This window comes from Camelus bactrianus, chromosome 15, assembly GCF_048773025.1.
Source record: "Camelus bactrianus isolate YW-2024 breed Bactrian camel chromosome 15, ASM4877302v1, whole genome shotgun sequence".
Lineage (NCBI taxonomy): Eukaryota > Metazoa > Chordata > Mammalia > Artiodactyla > Camelidae > Camelus > Camelus bactrianus.
In genome coordinates, this window is record NC_133553.1 from 39,804,115 (window position 1) to 39,823,816 (window position 19,702).

Consider the following 19,702-nt stretch of genomic DNA (forward strand, 5'->3'; position numbering starts at 1 on the left):
TCTGTTGAAGTCCTAAGTGCTCTTGCCTGGCTTACTTTCTTAAACTTACATGTGCTTCTCCTGATAGAGATGATCTCAGGGACCCACAGACCCCTCCTACCTGCTCCAGACACTCGTGCCGCTTGGACCTCCTTGCCCACAGAGATGCTCTGACTCTGGATCCTGCCTCCCCACCTGGACCCACCATCCACACACACACCTGCCCTGCGTTAGCTGGTCTCCATTTCTGCCTGAATGGACATCCATAGTCCCTTGGTCCTGGGCTCTCCTGCATGATCCTGTCCTGCCCTGTGACTTCCACAAGACCAGGGCTGAAGACAAGGTAAGACCCAAAGCCACAGAGAACTGCAGCCCTGAGGCAGATGAATGTTCTGAGGTTGCATTGAACGTGTCCAGTGCCTGCTGCTCCCCCATCTCCAACTTGCTTCCTCCTCCTTTGTCTCTTTTCCCTCCTCAAATGATTAGTTTCTGATTCCTGACATTGAGCGTGGAATGGGCAGATTTGCTAAGAAAAATCATGGAATTTCTGTAACTCAAAGAAGGATCCTGGACCAGACCCCAGTGGCAGATTTTAACTGTATAGAGTTCCCACTCACTTTGCCCCATGTCTGTCCACAGCTCAGTCCCTGTAAGAATCCTGAATTTAGACCCTGTTATTGTACGTGGCCACTGACTTCTCTAGAGGAATAAATCCCTGCTCCCTCCCTGGGAGGACATAACCCACCGGTGAAGTATGAAGACAGTGAAGTATGACGATTGAAAATGTGAATTCAGAATAAGAATTGGATTTGGAATCTCTGCTTGCTTATATGCTGGGTGGTCTTGGGACATTATTTTAGTGTCTCTAAACCTCAATTTCCTCATCTGTAAGATGGCAGTTAACGATACTTAACTCAAGGTTTGCCATGATTATGAAATGAGAACATGAAAAAAAAAATACTTATCACATTTCATACAGAATTACTAAATAAATATTATTTCTTATTATTTATTTTGAGGTCTAGACCTTTTAGGGCTCAAAGGGCTGTATCTTTGGGGTGGAGGCATTTGGGACCCTGGGCAGCATATGTTGCCCAAAGGCTCCTTTCTAAACAGCCACCTCCCTGGGAACTCTCTAGAGCACGCTCCAGCCTGACTCCATTCCGACCCCTCCGAACACCATCATGACTCTGGCCCAGCAGCTGGAATCTTCAAGCAGGGGTCACACTTGTCAGTCAAGTCAGCCAAAAGCCCTGCTTAGTCTCTCCAGAATTCATACCCAAAGCAACCTTTGCCTGCTTCACTGGGGACATTTCCTCAAGTCACCCCTCTGTTCTCTAGGACACAGAGCCTGGAGTATTACTCAGAGTGCTGTGTGCATGCTCGCTTGGCATTTAATCATAAAATAAACTCTTTATTCATAATTAAACATTGGGGAAAATTAAAACCTCACAGTAACCATAAGAGCTGAGGTATGAGCCTAACCTGCATTCATTGACTATATGATCTTGCTAATAAGAGTGATTTTCCTCTCTCTGGGCTCCTCATCTGCCAGGTGGGAGAGCTGGGCTGCACGGTTCAAGAGGCCTCTCCCAGTTCTGATGGGTCAGCACCAGGCTCACCAGTGCATAAGACAGTTATATGAGTCGTTTCTGCGGCAGCGCCCTTCTGAGATGCTGCAGTTGTGCGACCAATATGTCTGTCTGCTTTATTGCTCAGTGAACTTCAAGGCTAGGTCCTTTTTTTTTTTTTAAACATTTTTTTTATTGGTTTATAATCATTTTACAATGTTGTGTCAAATTCCAGTGTAGAGCACAATTTTTCAATTACACATGAACATATATATATTCATTGTCACATTTTTTTCTCTGTGAGCTACCATAAGATCTTGTGTATATTTCCCTGTGCTATACAGTGTAATCTTGTTTATCTATTCTACAATTTTGAAATCCCGTCTATCCCTTCCCACCCTCCACCCCCTTGGCAACCACAAGTTTGTATTCTATGTCTATGAGTCCATTTCTGTTTTGTATTTATGCTTTGTCTTTTTGTTTTTGTTTTTTAGATTCCACATATGAGCGATCTCATATGGTATTTTTCTTTCTCTTTCTGGCTTACTCCACTTAGAATGACATTCTCCAGGAGCATCCATGTTGCCGCAAATGGCGTTATGTTGTCGGTTTTTATGGCTGAGTAGTATTCCATTGTATAAATATACCACATCTTCTTTAACCAGTCATCTGTTGATGGACATTTAGGCTGGTTCCATGTCTTGGCTATTGTAAATAGTGCTGCTATAAACATTGGGGTGCAGGTGTCATCCTGAAGTAGGGTTCCTTCTGGATACAAGCCCAGGAGCGGGATTCCTGGGTCATGCGGTGAGTCTATTCCTAGTCTTTTGAGGAATCTCCATACTGTTTTCCACAGTGGCTGCACCAAACTGCATTCCCACCAGCAGTGTAGGAGGGTTCCCCTTTCTCCACAGCCTCTCCAGCATTTGTCATTTGTGGATTTTTGAATGACGGCCATTCTGACTGGTGTGAGGTGATACCTCATTGTAGTTTTGATTTGCATTTCTCTGATAATTAGTGATATTGAGCATTTTTTCATGTGCTTATTGATCATTTGTATGTCTTCCTTGGAGAATTGCTTGTTTAGGTCTTTTGCCCATTTTTGGATTGGGTTGTTTGGTTGTTTCTTATTAAGTCATATGAGCTGCTTATATATTCTGGACATCAAGCCTTTGTCGGTTTCATTTGAAAAGATTTTCTCCCATTCCGTAGGTTGTCGTCTTGTTTTACTTACGGTTTCCTTTGCTGTGCAGAAGCTTGTAAGTTTAATTAGGTCCCATTTGTTTATTCTTGCTTTTATTTCTTCTAGGAGAAAATTTTTGAGATGTATGTCAGATAATGTTTTGCCTATATTTTCCTGTAGGAGGTTTATTGTATCTTGTCTTGTGTTTAAGTCTTTGATCCATTTTGAGTTTATTTTTGTGTATGGTGTAAGGGAGTGTTCTAGCTTCATTGTTTTACATGTTGCTGTCCAGTTTTCCCAACACCATTTGCCGAAGAGACTGTCTTTATTCCATTGTATATTCTTGCCTCCTTTGTCAAAGATTAGTTGACCAAAAGTTTGTAGGTTCATTTCTGGGCTCTCTATTCTGTTCCATTGGTCTATATGTCTGTTTTTGTACCAATACCATGCTTTGGTACCTGTTTTGATGACTGTAGCTCTATAGTATTGTCTGAAGTCTGGGAGAGTTATTCCTCCAGCAAGGTTAGGTCCTTGACTCATCCATGACAAAGATCCTTTAAGGTGATTTGCTTGAGGTCACAAAGTAGGTCCATTTCAGAGGCCAAAACAGCAGCCCAGGGGTCCCTCCCAGAGTTACTCTATCAAGATAGCCCCAGGCTAAAACCATCCCCACTGCCACCACCCACAGGAAAATTCTTGATAAATTGATATCCATATGAAACTTTTTAACTTAAATTTTAACTTTCAAAACAGTATATTGAAATACGTAGATTGTCATCATTCAAAACTCTTCCTTTAAACTGCATGAAACATTTAAATATTGTGGTGAATCTTTATCAGTCATCTTTTTCTTTCCATGTTTAAAAAAAACAAAAAAAAACCCAAGAAATGCCAGTTTCATTACACAGCCCCTAGGCCACTCAGGGCCCGCAGCACTAATTCGTGTGGGGTTACTTAGTATTTCATAGGTCTTCATTTCAGAAGTGAGTGCTTTGTAAGTAGAGCTGACTGACACAGAAACCCACACTGGTTCAGCCCTGAGTGCTGAATCCCCAAAGAACAGTCAGGCTCCCAGGAGGAAAACCACTTAAAGCAAACATTTTCCCCCAAGGCAACATTATCTTATCTCTGACTCTGTTCTCTTATCTAAGAAGAGAGGATCGAATTCTTTCTGCGGTCCCAGAGCAGTACTTGTATGCATGGAGAAATGCTGATTTCTTATTTTCCTCTATCATAATTGCGACTTTCATGCAAGTTTGTTAAGGAAATTAGAGATTTTGTAGAATCTCGTGGTCAGGATGTCATTTTTTGGATATTTATGCTTAATTGTGCCACTGTTATTTTTATGAATAGCCAGTTTTTCTCAGAAAGTTCTGCTCCCCCTGCCCAGGTAGGAAAGCCGGCAAGTGTTTCTAAAATCCCCAGGGATGGAGTGGGTGGGGGAAGGCCGAGTGCTGAGAGGGCCAGAGGCCAGAAAAAGCTTATGGTTGGGCCGCAAAAGAAACATAGTGCTAGGCCTTAAAACTAAATGTCATGGAAATGACCAAAGGTGGCAGCAGCTGAAGACAGAGCAAGATCCGAAAGAGACAGAAAGCAAACAGGGAGAGGAAGACTCAGACTTAACATCTAGAAGTAACTGAATTACCCTGGGTAGACAGTTTTGATTTCTGCCCTCACGTTGCTAGCCAGAATTAAGGGATTAAGAATACTTGACTGCCTGTAATATTTAGGCCCTTGTTAATGATATTTCTGGCAACATAATATGTTGCTGGAACACATTCTCCTTTTTAACGCAGTCATTACTTCTTAAAGTGCAAAAGCATATTAGCAGGAGAACTAGCTCAGGCTCATGACCAGCATCCTATTTCCTGAAGTCGGTTAATTAGCTAGAATTACTCTCGGAAGACAGGAAATATCTGGACCTGAACTATTCTGATATGAAGTCAGGTTTAGAAATCTGACTCACTTTTGTTGAAACATCTAGAGGAAGATACCAACTCTGTTCATGAAGTAATTTTGTTTTCTTGCTCACAAGGTTCCCTGCACAATGGCCATTCCCCTCCCTGTTTTTGCTGTTTGACAGAGGCTGCCTCTCACAACAAAGCTGCAAATGGCAGTTACTTGTTTTTTTCCCTAAAATAGCTCCCTTTTAGCTAAGGCATGAGGATAATCAGTTACAGCTATTGAGACATAAGGAACATTTGGGGAAATCTTTCTCACTCATAAAAAGAAAGAGATGCATGAGGAGAGCCTCTTTCTTCTTTCCTGCCTTTGAAAGCAGTTGTGAGAGGGCATGATTCCTAGAGGTGTGGCAGCCATCTTGCAACCATGAGGATACAAACCTAGGATGAAAGTCAATATGCTATGGGTAGCAGGATGGAAATATGGAAAGTGTCTGGGCTCCTAATGATACTGAGGGGAAGCTGGATTGATCTGATGTTCAGACTTTTTAAGATGTGAGATAATAAGAATTTTGAGTGTTTAAGACACTTCACATAGGTTTTTTTGTTACTTGTAGTCAGAGACATCCAAGCAATAAATTAAGTCACAGAAGGCAGAACTAATTCCTGTAAGCTGTGAAAATGGAATAAAAATGTTTTAGTTTGTATTCCAATTTTCTTGCCATGATTCTTTCTAGAATCTAGAAAAATTGGATAGGGAAAATCAGGCATATTAGAATCCAGATACTATGATTGGACACTCATTACAATTATTTTAAATATTTAAAAATAAAAAATAAATGCTAGCTTACCTTTAATAATTCTTAATGCTTTGACTCTAGTTTTAAAAATTATATTTCCCCCCTCTAAAAAAAAATCATACTCTCCAGGCCCAATTTTTTTCCTTATAGCTTTATTGCATCTACCTTCTATAACCCTCAAGGCAATGTTCCTGAGAGCTCTCTTCTTTCAAAGTGCTCACCACCTAGTTACTATCTTCTCCTGTTCTTTTTTCTTCTAGTCCATCTCGTCCATCCTGCTGAAGGCATATCAAACCATAGGCTTTTACATATGTCACAGAATACATAAGAATCCTCTTTTCAGAAGGAAATCTTGCCTGAGTCTGCCAGCAATTGGCAGTTCCTGTGAAGATATTCTTAGAATCCATAGTGTATGAAAATCAAGCATTAAATTGCACCTAAAAATTAGGGTACTGTGATTGAAGAGACAATGATATTGCTTTAAAACTCTTCCGTGCAAGAGATCTCACAATAATTGCATTAACATGTTATTATAGGATGTGAAACCTTGAGACAGTATTGAACCAAGACAAGAGAGAGACTGAGAAGACATCTGGTATACACAGGAGGAAAGTAAAATCCACTGCTGCGTGTTGCAGAGTTCCGCATCTAGATCTTGGTTACTCATTCCACCTTCCACTTGGTCAGAGTGGCAGACCTTGTTGGCTGATTAACCCCAAACCATTCCCAATCTCCTTCACTCTTTCATTCTTCTAGCCTGGAGGTCAGAAATCCGGATACCCCCTTTCCCAGCTTCTCCTGCAGCTAGAAATGGCTATGTGTTCCATGTTTGGCCACTAAGTTTCACGAGCATTTCTGAGCAGCTTTTCTTTCCTGGTAACTGGCACCATGTCTCTCTCTCCCTTCTTCCCACCTTGAGCAAGACAAGCATTAGGACCGAGAGCCAGTGCTGTGGATGATAAAGCAGAAAGATGGAGCTTGGCCTTTGATGGCATCATCGACTGATGAATCAATGCCAGTAACCACTGGGCTTTTTCTTTTTTTTAAAGCTACAGTTAGTTGGATTATTTTGTTGTTGTTACCTGTAGTTGGAAGCATTCCTGAGTGATACGTATTTTCCATTTTCTCCTTCAGGCAAAAATTCTCAGAGCTCATTCCACTTAATGCATGTGGCTAAACAAACCCACAAAACTATTAACTATAGTCTCAGACGTCTAATTCCTCCTATGCACCCCCTTCCTTCTCATATCAACATCCTTTATCTAGAGATTTACAACTGCTAATAATGAGCATGTGACTTTCACCAGTGAAATTTCTTGCATATCCAGAATTCAAAAATGGAAGAAAAAGCACTCTAACCACTGAACTTAGAAGCAGTAAGTCCCACAGGCTGGGAAAAACACATCATTATCTGAATTTTAAGACACTGGCAGACCTGGTAAGTCCATATGGACAATGAAGTAGATCTGCTGACTCAACATAATAGCCTAAATATAACCCAGGTTTCACCAAGATGCCCCAGATGGTGAGTATAAGTAACATCACATTAATATTAGCATTCATTTGATGATTCTCTGTCCCCAGTTGCTGATACAGCATCTTGATTCTCAAAAATTAGGGTGCCCCATGCATTTCTGGAAATCCCCAGGGGGTGTCTGATGTGTTCTCACAAACATATCAGTTCTGCTTTTAGATAATATTCTGAGTCTCCTCTGAGCATAAGTTTGAATTAGTATTTTGCTAGTCACTTAGTAATAAAGGGTAGCACTTTTATTCTTTAATATTTTTAAATTTTCTTTCCCTACTAAGTAAAAGAATGCACAAGAGGAAAACCTCAATGAACTTCTTGTTTTGTGCACTAAAAATTAACTAGCACTGCCTTACCTTTCTGCACATTTGTTGCTCGAGCCTAAGCTCGCTCTCACAGCTCAGCCAACACGCAGTAGAAATGCAACCAGCAACTAGGTTTCTGCAGAGAGGCAAGAAAGAGCCTTCCGTTGTGAGTGAGGAGCGCTGAGCTCCTGGTCACTGTGTGACCTGGACAAGTCACACTTCATCTCTGACAGGCTGTTTCCTCATCTGCAAAGTGAAAATGAAAATCCGTGCTCTGCCCATCTCAGAGGCTGGGGTGACAACCACACACAAACACATGAAATCACATTGAAGGAGCCCATATTCCCTGCCAATGCACTGCTATGTGTCTGATGAAGGGGCAGAAAACATTCTCATACCTCTCGCATGAAATCTTTGAGTGTGTTCCCTGGTTATACACGTGCTGAGGATTAACTGGTGGGAGCAAAGGAATTTGGCAAGCAGAGAACGATTGTGACATAAATGATTAATCTGGATGACAGCACTGAACCTGTTGGCAAAGAACGAAAGAGCAGGAGCTGCTCATATGATTGTTGCCTCATCTCACATTGTGAAATGAAGGTTTGCGAGAACACATGGCTCAAGAGCTGCCAGTCAGGCCCTGGGCTGGGAATGCACCTGTCAGAAGAGTTGGAAGAAACAAGGATGTTTTCCTCTCCTGCTGAAAGAGAGGGAACTGTTTTCTCACTGTGCGGGCGCGCTCTCTCTCTCTCTCTCTCTCTCTCTCTCTCTCTCTCTCTCTCTCTCTCGCTCGCGCTCTCTCTCTCTCTCTCTCTCTCTCTCTCTCTCTCTCTTCAATCTCTCTCTCTTGCAGGAGAAATTACCAGGAGAATTTATTGCCCCTAATGAAGTGCTTAGTTTCCAAAACCAGAATTTCATTTGGTCCCTTTCATGGTCTTTGAATCCCTTTTTGCACAGACCAAAAGTGAACGAAAAACAGATTCAACAGTTGTTCCTCTAGAATAAGCTGCCTGATCTCATTTTTCCTTTAGAAATTTGGCCACATGCGATATTTCTCAAAGGGTGGTCCATGCAACATCAACTCAGGATTGTATTTTGAAATGCAAATTCCTGAACCCCCATCTCAGAACTAAGAATCTGAAGGTTTGGTGGTTGGAGAATCTACATGATCAGGGAGCAACCCAGTTGATTTACATGCACATAAACATCCCAGTCTTTCAGTTTGTCTTCTTAATTACAAATGCTACCCAAAAGATGCTTTGGACCTTGCAAAGCAAAAACCAGTGACGCTAAAACACTTTAAAGTATGAATACATTTTGAAAAAATTCCAAATCCCTAGATAGTATGATTCTGATGAGAAAAGTAGCTTGATAAACAGAGCTGACTAGAGGCAAAATGAGACTTCATCTGAGGTGAAGTCATAAGCTTCTATTAAATTTTGGAAACTTCATTTCTCCTCTCTCAGCTTCCCTACAGTTCTGTGTCCCATGACCAAAGGGACTTTCTCCCCTTTAAGCTACCTTACTTGGAATTAGCCAATTAAAACAATTTTTTTAAAGCAATCCCATAGGCTGGTTACATATGTGCAAACTTGCCAAACGTGGTTGAAAAATTCAGATACCTCAATATTTTCATTTATCCATCAATCTACTTATTCATTCAAGATCTGTGTTACTGAACATCAAGTACCAAGAGTAGAAAAATGAATTAAGACATGGCTCATGCTTTGAAGAAAAGTTATCCAAAACATAGAAATTAAGAATTTATAGCATTTTCTTTCAATGTTCGGGCATTGCTTAGCAAGCCTACCCAAGTATTGTTTAATTCTCTAGGAAAATGTACTTACATATCGACTTACTTGTGGGTCGAGACAAGAGATGCTGCTAAACATCCTACAACAGAGAGTTCTCCCTACAACAATTAATTGTCTGGTCCAACATAGCAACAGTACTGAAATGGAGAGACTCTTCTAAAGATGAAAAGCCACTATTTGGGAAATCAGGAGACCCTGTGCTCCTTGGTGAGAGCAGTTTCAGTGCAGTTTTAGTGGTTTCTGCAGTGAGCTTGTTACGGAAACGACAAGCCAGTCAAGAAACAAGCACCACTCGGAGGGTTGGAGTACTCAGATGTATTACGCCGGCGGGCTCAGAGGGGCTTCTGCTCCGAAGCTCTGAGCACCTCCAAGACGTGCACATGAGGTTTTATAGGGTAAAGTACAAGCTTGGAGTATTCGGCCAATAGGCATGGAACAGCTTTAGCAGCATTATCATCACAAAAGTGGAGGCAGGGAGGCAGCAAACCAACATTCCAAAGCCAGATATGTATCTTTGAAAACCCAGCTGGCTAGCAAAAAACATGAACAGCAAACCAACACTAATTAACTTAGATTTACAAGTTAGTCCAGCAGAACTCAGATCGGTATTCCGATACTTAGATATGTGAGTTATCTTGTTAGACCAGCCCAGCCTCTCCTTCACATTCCTAGACTTGTGAGTTATCTTGTTAGACCACCCCGGCTTTTCCTTCACAAGCTGATATGTGGGAGGAAAGTCAGGAAATTTTTGATAGTGATGGGTGTGAGATAGGGTGTGAGACATGAGAAGGGAGGCAGGGTTTTAGACAAGATGATGGGCAGTACCAAAATATTTTGAAGTATTTAGATCAACTGAAATTTTCATTTTTTATTTGATGGTTGATGCCTTTGAAGCCAAAACCTAAGACACAGTAGCAATAAATTATTTTGATGAAAGATCTTTACAGATTCTCCTTATTAAGAAGAGGAGAAAATAGTAATACCTAATTATGGTCATGTCTGCATAATCACAAACTTTTAGCAGCAGAAAATAATGGAAGTGCCTTTATGTCTAAAGTTGGATTCTCACAGTTAAATGCTTTATGAAAAAAATTTGAAGCTATTCTCACTGTGTAAAATTTCTGTATGTAAATGACTAAATTATTCAAACTAGTTTGTTAACAATCTTTCATTTACAAAATACAGACAGGTCCTGAGTTGTGTTTTCTGTACTGAGTGACTAGCCAGTCATTATGCCCAGAAAGTTAAGTTCCTCTCATCCCCTTTTTGTTTGAGAAATGGGAGTTTTCTACTAAGAGAGTAAATGTCATTACTGTCAGAATTGTCTCTCTCTCTCTTTTTTTTTTTTTTTCAAGGAGTATTGGAAGAGTTGTTTTGCTTCATGTGAGAAAGTCATAGAAGCCCCATGGCTGAGTGGGTAATTCTTTTCATGCTGGAAACCTGGCAGAGGCTTGAGGCTGGTGGTAGGAGTTTTTTGCATTAGCTGGTAAGCAGACGTCATAGCTGGAGAGTGGGTATCTCTTCTCATTGGACAGTTTTTAGCTGCTGCAACTGACAAGGTCAAAGCCACTTTTTTTTTTTTTTTTTTCTCTAAGTGGAAGCAGCTAAGGCCATAGCAACAAATAGATGATTTCCTGACATCAGCAGTTCTGAGTTAGAATTCAGCTGAAAACCATAGAGTGTATTACCATATGCATTACCAAGGATTTTGGGGGGGTGCTTAGGAAACAAACCACAATTTACATAGGATGACTTTCATGGTAAGGTATGTTCCCAGTTCTCAAGAGTCAAATTATAATTGTTTTTTTATTACAATACAAATGGCTTAGTCACTTGCTTTATGAAACAAGCTTTCTTCTAAAATTATTACAGTGGTGAATTTCAATTTCATCTTTTTCTAGATTCACTTCTGTGAATGAGAGTCCAAACACATGGCTTGATTACAAAGATGGGAATACAACTTCTACGAAATGGAAGAAGTTTTAACAATGGTTGATTAATTAATGTGTCTCTGTTGCATCAGAAAAGTCATTCTCTGTGGATTGATTTGCTAACCAAGAGGCTGCCTCCATCTACTGAACAATTTCTTGAAAGAGATATTGCTCCTAAAGGGAAAATGATTTTTCTTTGGCTAGTCTGAGGACAGTGGGTCTGGCAAGCTGCCAACCCCAATTTTTCCCAGCAGAACCTTGGACAAAGTTGATTTACCAACCAAGTCCTAAATGAAATCTTTCGTTCTAACTTTTATATATAATTAAAACTATTTAATTCCTTTAGCTAATTTGTACATACATATAGTGTGACAGCATTTTTTCTAACTGAGGAACTTTTTTTTTTCAATCTGCCACAAACAATGAAAATAACCTTGGCTTGTGAAGTTGAGATATATACTGTCAAGGGTGCCCCTGAACATTTTCTCTCAAGTGAAGGAAGAATGCTGAAGGGTGGGGCAAACTGACTTTTTGCTCTGAATTTGTTGAGTTCCATTTTAGAGTGTATCCAAAGCTGTTCCTTAAACAGGCTGACTACAGAAACTCAGCCTAAGAATGTGACTTACAAAATCTCCTGCAATTTCTGAAGAATCTTCATTCCTATCTTGAAGCATTACGGAAAAACTGCTGATAATCATTGACCAAGGTTAGTATTCATCAAGCAAAGTATATGTCTCTCTGAAAATGACACTGAACAAAAACTTAATTTTTCTGACAATTTTTAGAAAATTGATTCAATACTGAATTGCTAAATCATATTACATAAATACTGTTGCTAACTTTTCTTTTATACATAGCTTAAGATTTGTTCAGTACAGGAATATTGGTTCAACTATTTTATTGTATTTATGTGATCAATAATTTATTGCACTAATTGCTTAGTCTTGTGGAAATAGCTGATAAACTTATCCTCATGCCTTTTTCAAAAAAGCATTTTTCCCTTAGAAGGTCCAATTTATTTATAGTTATCTTTTCAGAAATTTTGAGGGTAATTTTCTTGTGCTCTAGGATCCTGTAAAGTTTAAACATAAAACAAACAAAAACCCTGTTTATATTAAGCACAGGATTATTTTTCCTCTTTTCCCTAAACTCTATTCCTAGCCTACCCTGAACACAATAGACCCACCATAATTTTATACCCTGTGGCTGAAGAGATAATGGCAAACTCCTACGGGGAAGCCCTCCGCAGGGTAAGTGCTCTGATATGGAGATTCAGGCTCTACAGAGGGAGCAGAGAAGGCTGAACCCCATGTAACTGAAGTAGGAGTTGTGAGGAATGAAAATGTCTTAGTTTGGGCGGCTACCACAAATTATCATAGACTGAATGGCTTAAATAGCAAACATTTATTTCTCATGGTTCTAGAGATGGGAAATCAAAGATCATAGTGCCAGTATGGCTGGGTCCTGATAAGAGTCCTTTTCCAGGTTGCAGTCAGCTGGTAGAAAAAGAGCTCTGGTCTCTTACTTTTCTTATAATGGTGTTCATCCCATTCTGGAGGGCTCCAGCCTCCTCACCTAATTACTTCCCAAAGGCCCCACCTCCAAATACCATCACATTGGGGATTAGGGATTCAACATAGGAATTTTGGAGGAACAGAAACATTCAGTCCATGACGAACAGCAACTTTGAGATTCCTAGTGGTTTCTTGGTTTATCTGTTTTTGGTTTTTCTTTTTTTTTTTTTTTTTTCCTTCAGACATTCCTTTTGGACTATATTCCTAGTAGAGGTAGTGGGGAGTCAGTTTTTTCTTTTTCGAGTCATTCTGACTACATTGCCTGGCAAATACAGCTCCTCTCTTTGCTTGTTAGTTTTAACTCTACCAAAGATAAACGGCTGTGAGTTTCTACCCTCTCAGATAGTTTTTACTGGTCAAGAAACAGAATCAAAGAGAAGTGGCGTTAGTTACATGCAGAAAGAATCCAGCCATTTTATCCCACTTCCTGAACTTGAAGAGCAAGTCAGTACCAGCTGACATCTTCACTTTGGAGCAGAGGGTGGGTAAGGCCCTGTCCTCAGCCCACACAGCACATTTTTATTGCAGATCTCTTCTGTGCTGTGTGTTGGTGCAGCAGTGAACACCTCAATGGACTCCTTCTGGAAAAGCTTAAACCTCAAGGCGCTTCAAATTTCCTTTAAGTGTTATTGGAGACAGTATAAAAAAAGAAACCTATTATCACCCTGCTAGACAGGTTTACATTATATTATATTCTGGTAAATAAATCAAATATTAGCATGATATTGTATTATCTTTGCAGACCACAACAAAATGTGAATAAAAGTGGTTCTTAGAAGGGAGTGCTTTATAGTTTCAAATCTTAGAGGCTAAGTATTACTCTGCTGTCTTCCAAAATATAACTTAATTTTACTAAATGACCTGGCTAGGCTTACTTATTCTTGTATGCAGCTTGCTTAAAGCTCTAAGAACATTTTATAGTCTTAAAGATCCTATAGAATCTTGATTAGTAAATAGTTTTGTACAGATTGTTAAATTAGCCTTCTGATTCTCTATAAAGGAGTTTTTTGGTTTTGTTTTTTGATAAATAGGAGTGCACCCGTTTTTAATCCATTCAGTACACTGGTGGGGAATTTAGTGCTCAAGACTTAAGTTTTCTGCAAGCCTAAATCTAAAGCTCAGAGTGAGGACAACACAGAAGGGAGTGAATATGCAGTTTTGTTAAGTTTATTTGGCAGAATTTTATTTTCCTTATACAAACCACAGAAAGTGAAGCTGGGTAAAATTGCGACCGCTAGGCATCTGAGAAGATAGTGGTTTCCGCCTAAAGGCAACTCAGAATGGTGGTGCGGGTTGACGGGACGAAAAGGTTGGGGATTTAGCTCATTAAAAGAGAAAGTGAGTTCAAGTGAAGCTAGGAAAACTTGATTAGTAATTCGTGCAAGACGTCTGCGTTTGACTCTGCGTAGGGTTCAAGGTTGTGCCTAGAAAGGGCACAGAAGAAGGGTGATACTAGGGGAGAAGGTGGGTTTGGGGAGCGCCAGTGATGGGAGAAAGCGCGCAGGAGGTAGGAAGCGCGCGCCGAGTCTCCGGCCGGGCCGGCGCGGTGGCCCTGAGCCAGGGCGCGGTGGTCGGGGCGGGGAGCCGAGCTTTGAGGGAGGCGGCACCCGGGCAGTAAAGGCTGGCGCGGGCCGAGGCGTGGGGTGGAGCGCACTTGTCCCTGTGTGTCAGAGGTGCGCAGGGAGCCCCCGGGTGAGCAGATCGCCCCACGGGAAGAGGCGGGAGCCGCGGGGCGAGCGGTGAGGGCTCCTCCCCCCGCGTCTCTGCTGTTTGGGTTGGGCCGCGGCGGCCGCGGCGAGGGATCTCGGGACCCGCGGGCTGAGGGCTACTGTCCGTCCGCCGCTTCGCTCCCGAACGCCTAGCCCGCGGGTCCCGGGTCTCCGAAGGCAGAGAGGCCGGCGCGGCGAGCACAGGTGCGTGCGCAGGCGGGCAGTGGGCGGCTCGGCGGGCCAGGGTAGTACACGACCTGGGGGCCGAGGGCTGAATGCTGAGGCGGCACTTCCGGCGACGGCCACCGCACTTCCGGGTCGTGCGGGTGTCGTCCTGGCGGGGCATCCTCCTGTAGGCCAGCCCTGCTGTTCTCCCGCAGCCGAGCGTGTTTGCAGCGGCTTCCCCCGTGCAAGCCTCACGGAGCCGGCGCCTCGGAAGCTTCAACCCCGGAGGTCGTCAGTGTCTCCACGCGGGCGCCCGGCGTGGGTGCTTGGGGAGCGGGCAGCTTGATGCCTCGGCCCCAGAAGGTCCTTGCAAACCCCAGATGAGTTTTCTGCCGGAGACTTTTGCTCGCCTCTCACCGCTGCTCCCTGGGTCTTTCTCAGCGTTCATCCTCCAGCAAACGTTTTGTTTTGCTTTGTTTTGCTCACACTCAGATTCTCTACCTATTTTACACAAAGTGAAGGCCAGATTTTCAGTGCGACAAACATTTGCAAATAAGCCAAACATCAGGGAGTCCTAAGTGAAAAGAAACTACAAAATAAGAAAAATAATGGAAATCAAATGAAATAAGAGTGTTAGAATTCACTTAGAAAGTATCAAATTATCCAGGTCGCCGTGGGGAATCTAATCGCTAATTCAAGGTTTCAGAGCAGTCCCTTGGGAAACTTAAAACTCAGGCTTTTTCGTAACCCATACTGTGTGCCGTTCTCGCAAAAACTTTCATCCGTCTCCCGAGTTTATCAGAGTTGTATATGTATTTCCCCCTACGAATCTGCTAAGTAAGTGAATATATATGCTAGATGTTGCTGAAAGCTTTGTAACTTGGTAAAGCATAATTTCCATGTCTAAAGATAAATTTTAATTAAAACTTGGACATGAAAATTAATTGTTTTCTGAAGTTAATTTTTTATGACAGTTCCTACAACGGAATTTTAACGTAGGAATTTCTGTAGAGGCAACATTTTGGTGATTTATCATTTCAGAAGAATTCTTGATTCTCATCTCTGCAAATAACCTTTAATTTGTATTACATATTAGTTTTAGATGCTAATAATATATAATAAAATAATATCTATTATTTTACATTGGTATGATTAGCACCTTACAAATTGAAACTTGTAACAGGAATAATACTTAGCATCTGATTATCTAGTCAATATATTTTTAATTGCTGTATTTTTACACCAAAGTGTAAGTGTATACTACTAATGTGATAATTAAACGTATTAAAGTTATATAAATGATGCAATATAACTTTTGAAATTATACTGTAGGCAAGCAAGTGTTCTGACATTACCTTTCTATATTACTATTTTTTAATGAGTAGCATTTTTCGAATTATTGGCTTAGGAGCACATTCATTTTATACTGATATAAAACTCAAACAGCTTGAGCTATTATTCTCTAATTGTGGTTATTGAAAACCAGTGCCTACTCCATTGATTCTAGTTTTTTTCCAAGTTGATTTCCATAGTTCTGAAGTCATATTTCAGCTCTGAACATCTTTGCCCAGTCAGCATTCTCTTTCATGTCTTTGTTGCTGCTTTCTGAATCTTCATCATACTGCAGTGCATCCAGGACTTGTCAAGGGTAACAGTTCTTATTCCTAGTTGGGTAACTCCTGGGTAAATGACTTGACAGCTACGTGTCTCAAATAGAGATAATAAAAGGACCTGCCTGAAAGAGATAATTTGGGATTGGTATAATTCCTAAAGACAGGGTCAAACAAAATTAATACTCTTGTCTTTCTCACCTGTTTAAACCTGGTACCATCCCAGGGGTAAGATCTCCCTAGGTAAATTTTGACTTCCATTTATTTATTTATTAAATGAAAAAAGTTTCAAACTAGGCCATGTTTTTTAATGCAAAGTTCCAAGCAGGCCCAGCAGGAATGAGCCAAGAAAGCAATCAGAATAAGATTTTAATAGACCTCAAGATCAGCATGTGAACATCCTGCATTAATTTTTTTTAATTGAAGTATAGTTGATTTACAGTGTGTTAATTTCTCGTGTGCAGCATGGTGATTCAGTTGTACATATATATATGTATATTCCCTTTTTCATTATAGGCTATTACAAGGTACTGAATATAGTTCTCTCTTGTATTAATTTTGTATTGACAAAGAAGAGCCAAGATGATCAAGCTTGATGCATGATTATTAGATGTGATACAAATGTTTTCTTATATCTGTTGCCTTTTTGTAATGATTTTTCAAAATAATTTAGTTTTGTGATATAATTTTTTGTGGAAATAAAATTTAACAGCTAATAATAATTACCTCCAACTTTAGCTGAAGTTACAAATTGATCTGAATCTCCTCCTGGCAGGTCTTCTGGGTGGGATGGGAGTGGACAGATGGTTACATTTAAGAGTTCAAACACATACCAATTAGGTAAAAATACTTTTTACTTAAAAAAATAGTTTCAGGTAAACTATCCTGATGTCAGGTAGGCCAGATTAAGCACACAGGTTTTCTACTGAAACTCTTGGCTTTAGGAATAGGGATTCCTAAGTCTCTTGTATCTAATATTCACCAACACCTGAGGTAGTTTCTGGAAGATTCTTTTAAAACCATTAGTTCTTCTTTTTTTACTTAGACCAGTAATGAAATAGGACATCCAAATAGGATACTCCCTGTGTTCAATGCATATAGTCTAGTGTATTCCTGAGGAATCTAAATAGAGACATTCTTTTAGACAGATTTCTTAGAAGTAGATGCTTGCTTATTCTTTCTCTTAGGACTTCATTTGAAACATCACGTTTATTTGGCCATTTAGAGGATAAGAAAAATGCTTTGCTTGAGTTTATGGGATCATAGAATATAAACCAAAGGAAGGCTAATTTCACATACACAACTGAATTCAGAATTTGCATCTTCACAATACTCTATCCCCCATTCTCACTCTCAGCTGTTTATTTTGTTTCCCATTTCACTTAGAATAATGAAGCAATCAAAGAGAACTTTCATAAACTCCCACCATCACGTCCCACCTTCCTGAATCTGCTCACATAATCTGCCTTTTCTTTCATGCCTATGAATGAATGGTTTGTTTCCATCAAAGGTCAGCCTCTGTACTGGTGCACTGGAGATTATCCATCCTCTTTGCCTTCTCATGTTTATTACAGTGATTCTCTAATCTTTCTTTTACTTTCATTAATTTAATCTTCCTTAAAAAATTGAATCTTTGCCATGGGCAAACAGAAATAATGTGATTTCTCCATCTTTTACCAATGTTTTCCTATATAGTCGTGGCAATTTCTTTTCTCCTTGTTTTCTGTTTGCCTATTTGTTCTTTTTCCCCTTTCCTGACTTCTTTTGGACTAATTGAAAATCTTCAGTATTCCATTTTTATTTCCACTATTGGCTCTTTCATACTTTTGTGGAATATTTTTTAAATTACTGTTTTTGTTTTTTTTGAGCAGTTGCCCTTGGGTTTACAACTGTGGATCTTTAACTTATTGTAACACTGCTTTATAACCTGAGACCCTCACAACAGTATGTTCTGTTTTTCCCTTCCCACCCTGTGGGCTATTGTTGTCCTACTTTTTTACTTCTACATATGATATAAACCCCATGATATGTTATTATAATTTTTGTTGTAATGTGCAAATATTTTATGAATAAATCTTAAAATGAGAAAAATGAATCTTATATTTAGCCACATATTTGCCACTACTGGTGCTTTTCATCCTTCTATAGATCCAAGTTTCTGTTAAAATTTTCCTTCTGCCTGAAGAACCTCTGTTAGCATTTCTTGTAGTGAATGGCTACTGATAATGGAGTCTCTCAACTTCTCTTTGTTTAAAAAAGCCTTTATCTTCATTTTTGAACATTATTTTACTTTGTATAGAAATGCAAATTGACATTTTCTTTCAGCATTTGTTTTTTGCCTGGCTTAATGGAGTTCCACTCTATGCATGTGCAGACTGGTATTCAATTTAAAGATTCAAGAAGACCCCTATTTCTGGAGCTCTTTGTCTGCATACCTTCTCATTTTCAGTATTAAGCTGCACAAATTCTAGATGCTTCAGTTTCTCTGAACTCTGATCTCTGTTCAACTCAGTGAGACTACGAGGCTCTGTTTGGTCTTCCCTTCCCTGTGCTATAGTCCAGAAATTGCCTCCAATTGGAAACGTGGGGAGATCAAAACACTCTATTTGTTTGTAAAAGAAAGATTAGATAATCACTATCAAAGATATCAAGTGCTCTAGTAATCTGCTCCTTGAGAAACTGAGGAAAAACAAACAAAAAATTGCAAATTTAATTTTCTATAAGGACAGTTTATATTGTTTGTAACTTTCTCTCAAGTTGCAAACAAAATTTAATACAGATGTTTACCTATTTATAAAATAGGGGAAATTGATGGGAAAACAATTTTGGAAACTTCAAAGTCTATATAAAAGCCTTACTGTATTTTACTCTAATTACTAAAGTTTATCATTGTACAAGTATGATTATTCCCATTTTAAAGTCTCAGAAGGAAAGGGGGATTTATATTATTGTTTTCGTTTTGTGGTATTCTGACTTTAGAAACAGAGATAAGCAATAGAACAAGTGAAGAGAGAACATACTAAAGAAAGATTATGGTGCGTTTAGTCAAAGTAGCTGAGTTCATATGGAATTAGGTGGGCCAAAGCTTAGTCTTGAATGCAAAAAAGGTGAAAGTTCAGGAGAAAAGGGTCAAAGAAATGACTTTTTGTTACTTTAAAAATAAGTGAAAATTTGAAAGAAAATAAAACCCTTAAGCCCTCAGACAGAAGTAGAAATGTAAGGAGCAGAAGAATTCTGGGTCTGAAAAAGAAAGTAGCATATTAACATTTCTGCCTTCCATGTTGAATAAAACAAATGGGGTGGGTTACAAACTTGCCAAAACTCTCTGTATATTTTATATCTCAGAGCCTGTTTTAGAATGTTATTTATCACTCTAAATTGAAGTACAAAATTTGAACTAGATGGTAAGGAAGAGCTTTTATTGGGGGGTTTCCTTAAAGATTAGATAAAACCAGACATCAACACACGAGTTAATTTTATACAAATAAAAGATTCAAACACAATTAAGCATAATTAGAATTCTTAAATAGTTTTTTTTTTGTAGAAATTTATAATGATGCTTTTACCTCTATCATACTCTTTAAAGATATGTAGCAAAGAGTAAATTTCAGATCAGTAATGTAGAATACAAA

The 19,702-nt window shown here is 39.7% G+C and overlaps 1 protein-coding gene and 1 long non-coding RNA gene across 5 annotated transcripts in view; both read left to right on the forward strand.

Moving 5' to 3' along the window:
* The window catches only part of LOC141573403 (uncharacterized), a 280,711-nt gene extending 280,395 nt beyond the window's left edge, over positions 1–316 (forward strand). The window contains exon 3 of the long non-coding RNA XR_012499095.1: positions 68–316. This is a non-coding gene — a long non-coding RNA (uncharacterized LOC141573403). The remainder of the gene's footprint in view (positions 1–67) is intronic.
* A 13,841-nt stretch (positions 317–14,157) lies between these two features.
* Positions 14,158–19,702, forward strand: part of RMDN2 (regulator of microtubule dynamics 2) — a 58,069-nt gene continuing 52,524 nt past the window's right edge. For 2 of the 4 annotated variants that reach the window (XM_074378739.1, XM_074378740.1), the window contains exon 1: positions 14,159–14,499. The gene's annotated coding sequence lies outside the window, so the exon portion shown is untranslated. Of the gene's footprint in view, positions 14,500–19,702 lie in introns of all 4 variants that reach the window. The other 2 variants (XM_074378737.1, XM_074378738.1) reach the window with 2 other exon arrangements.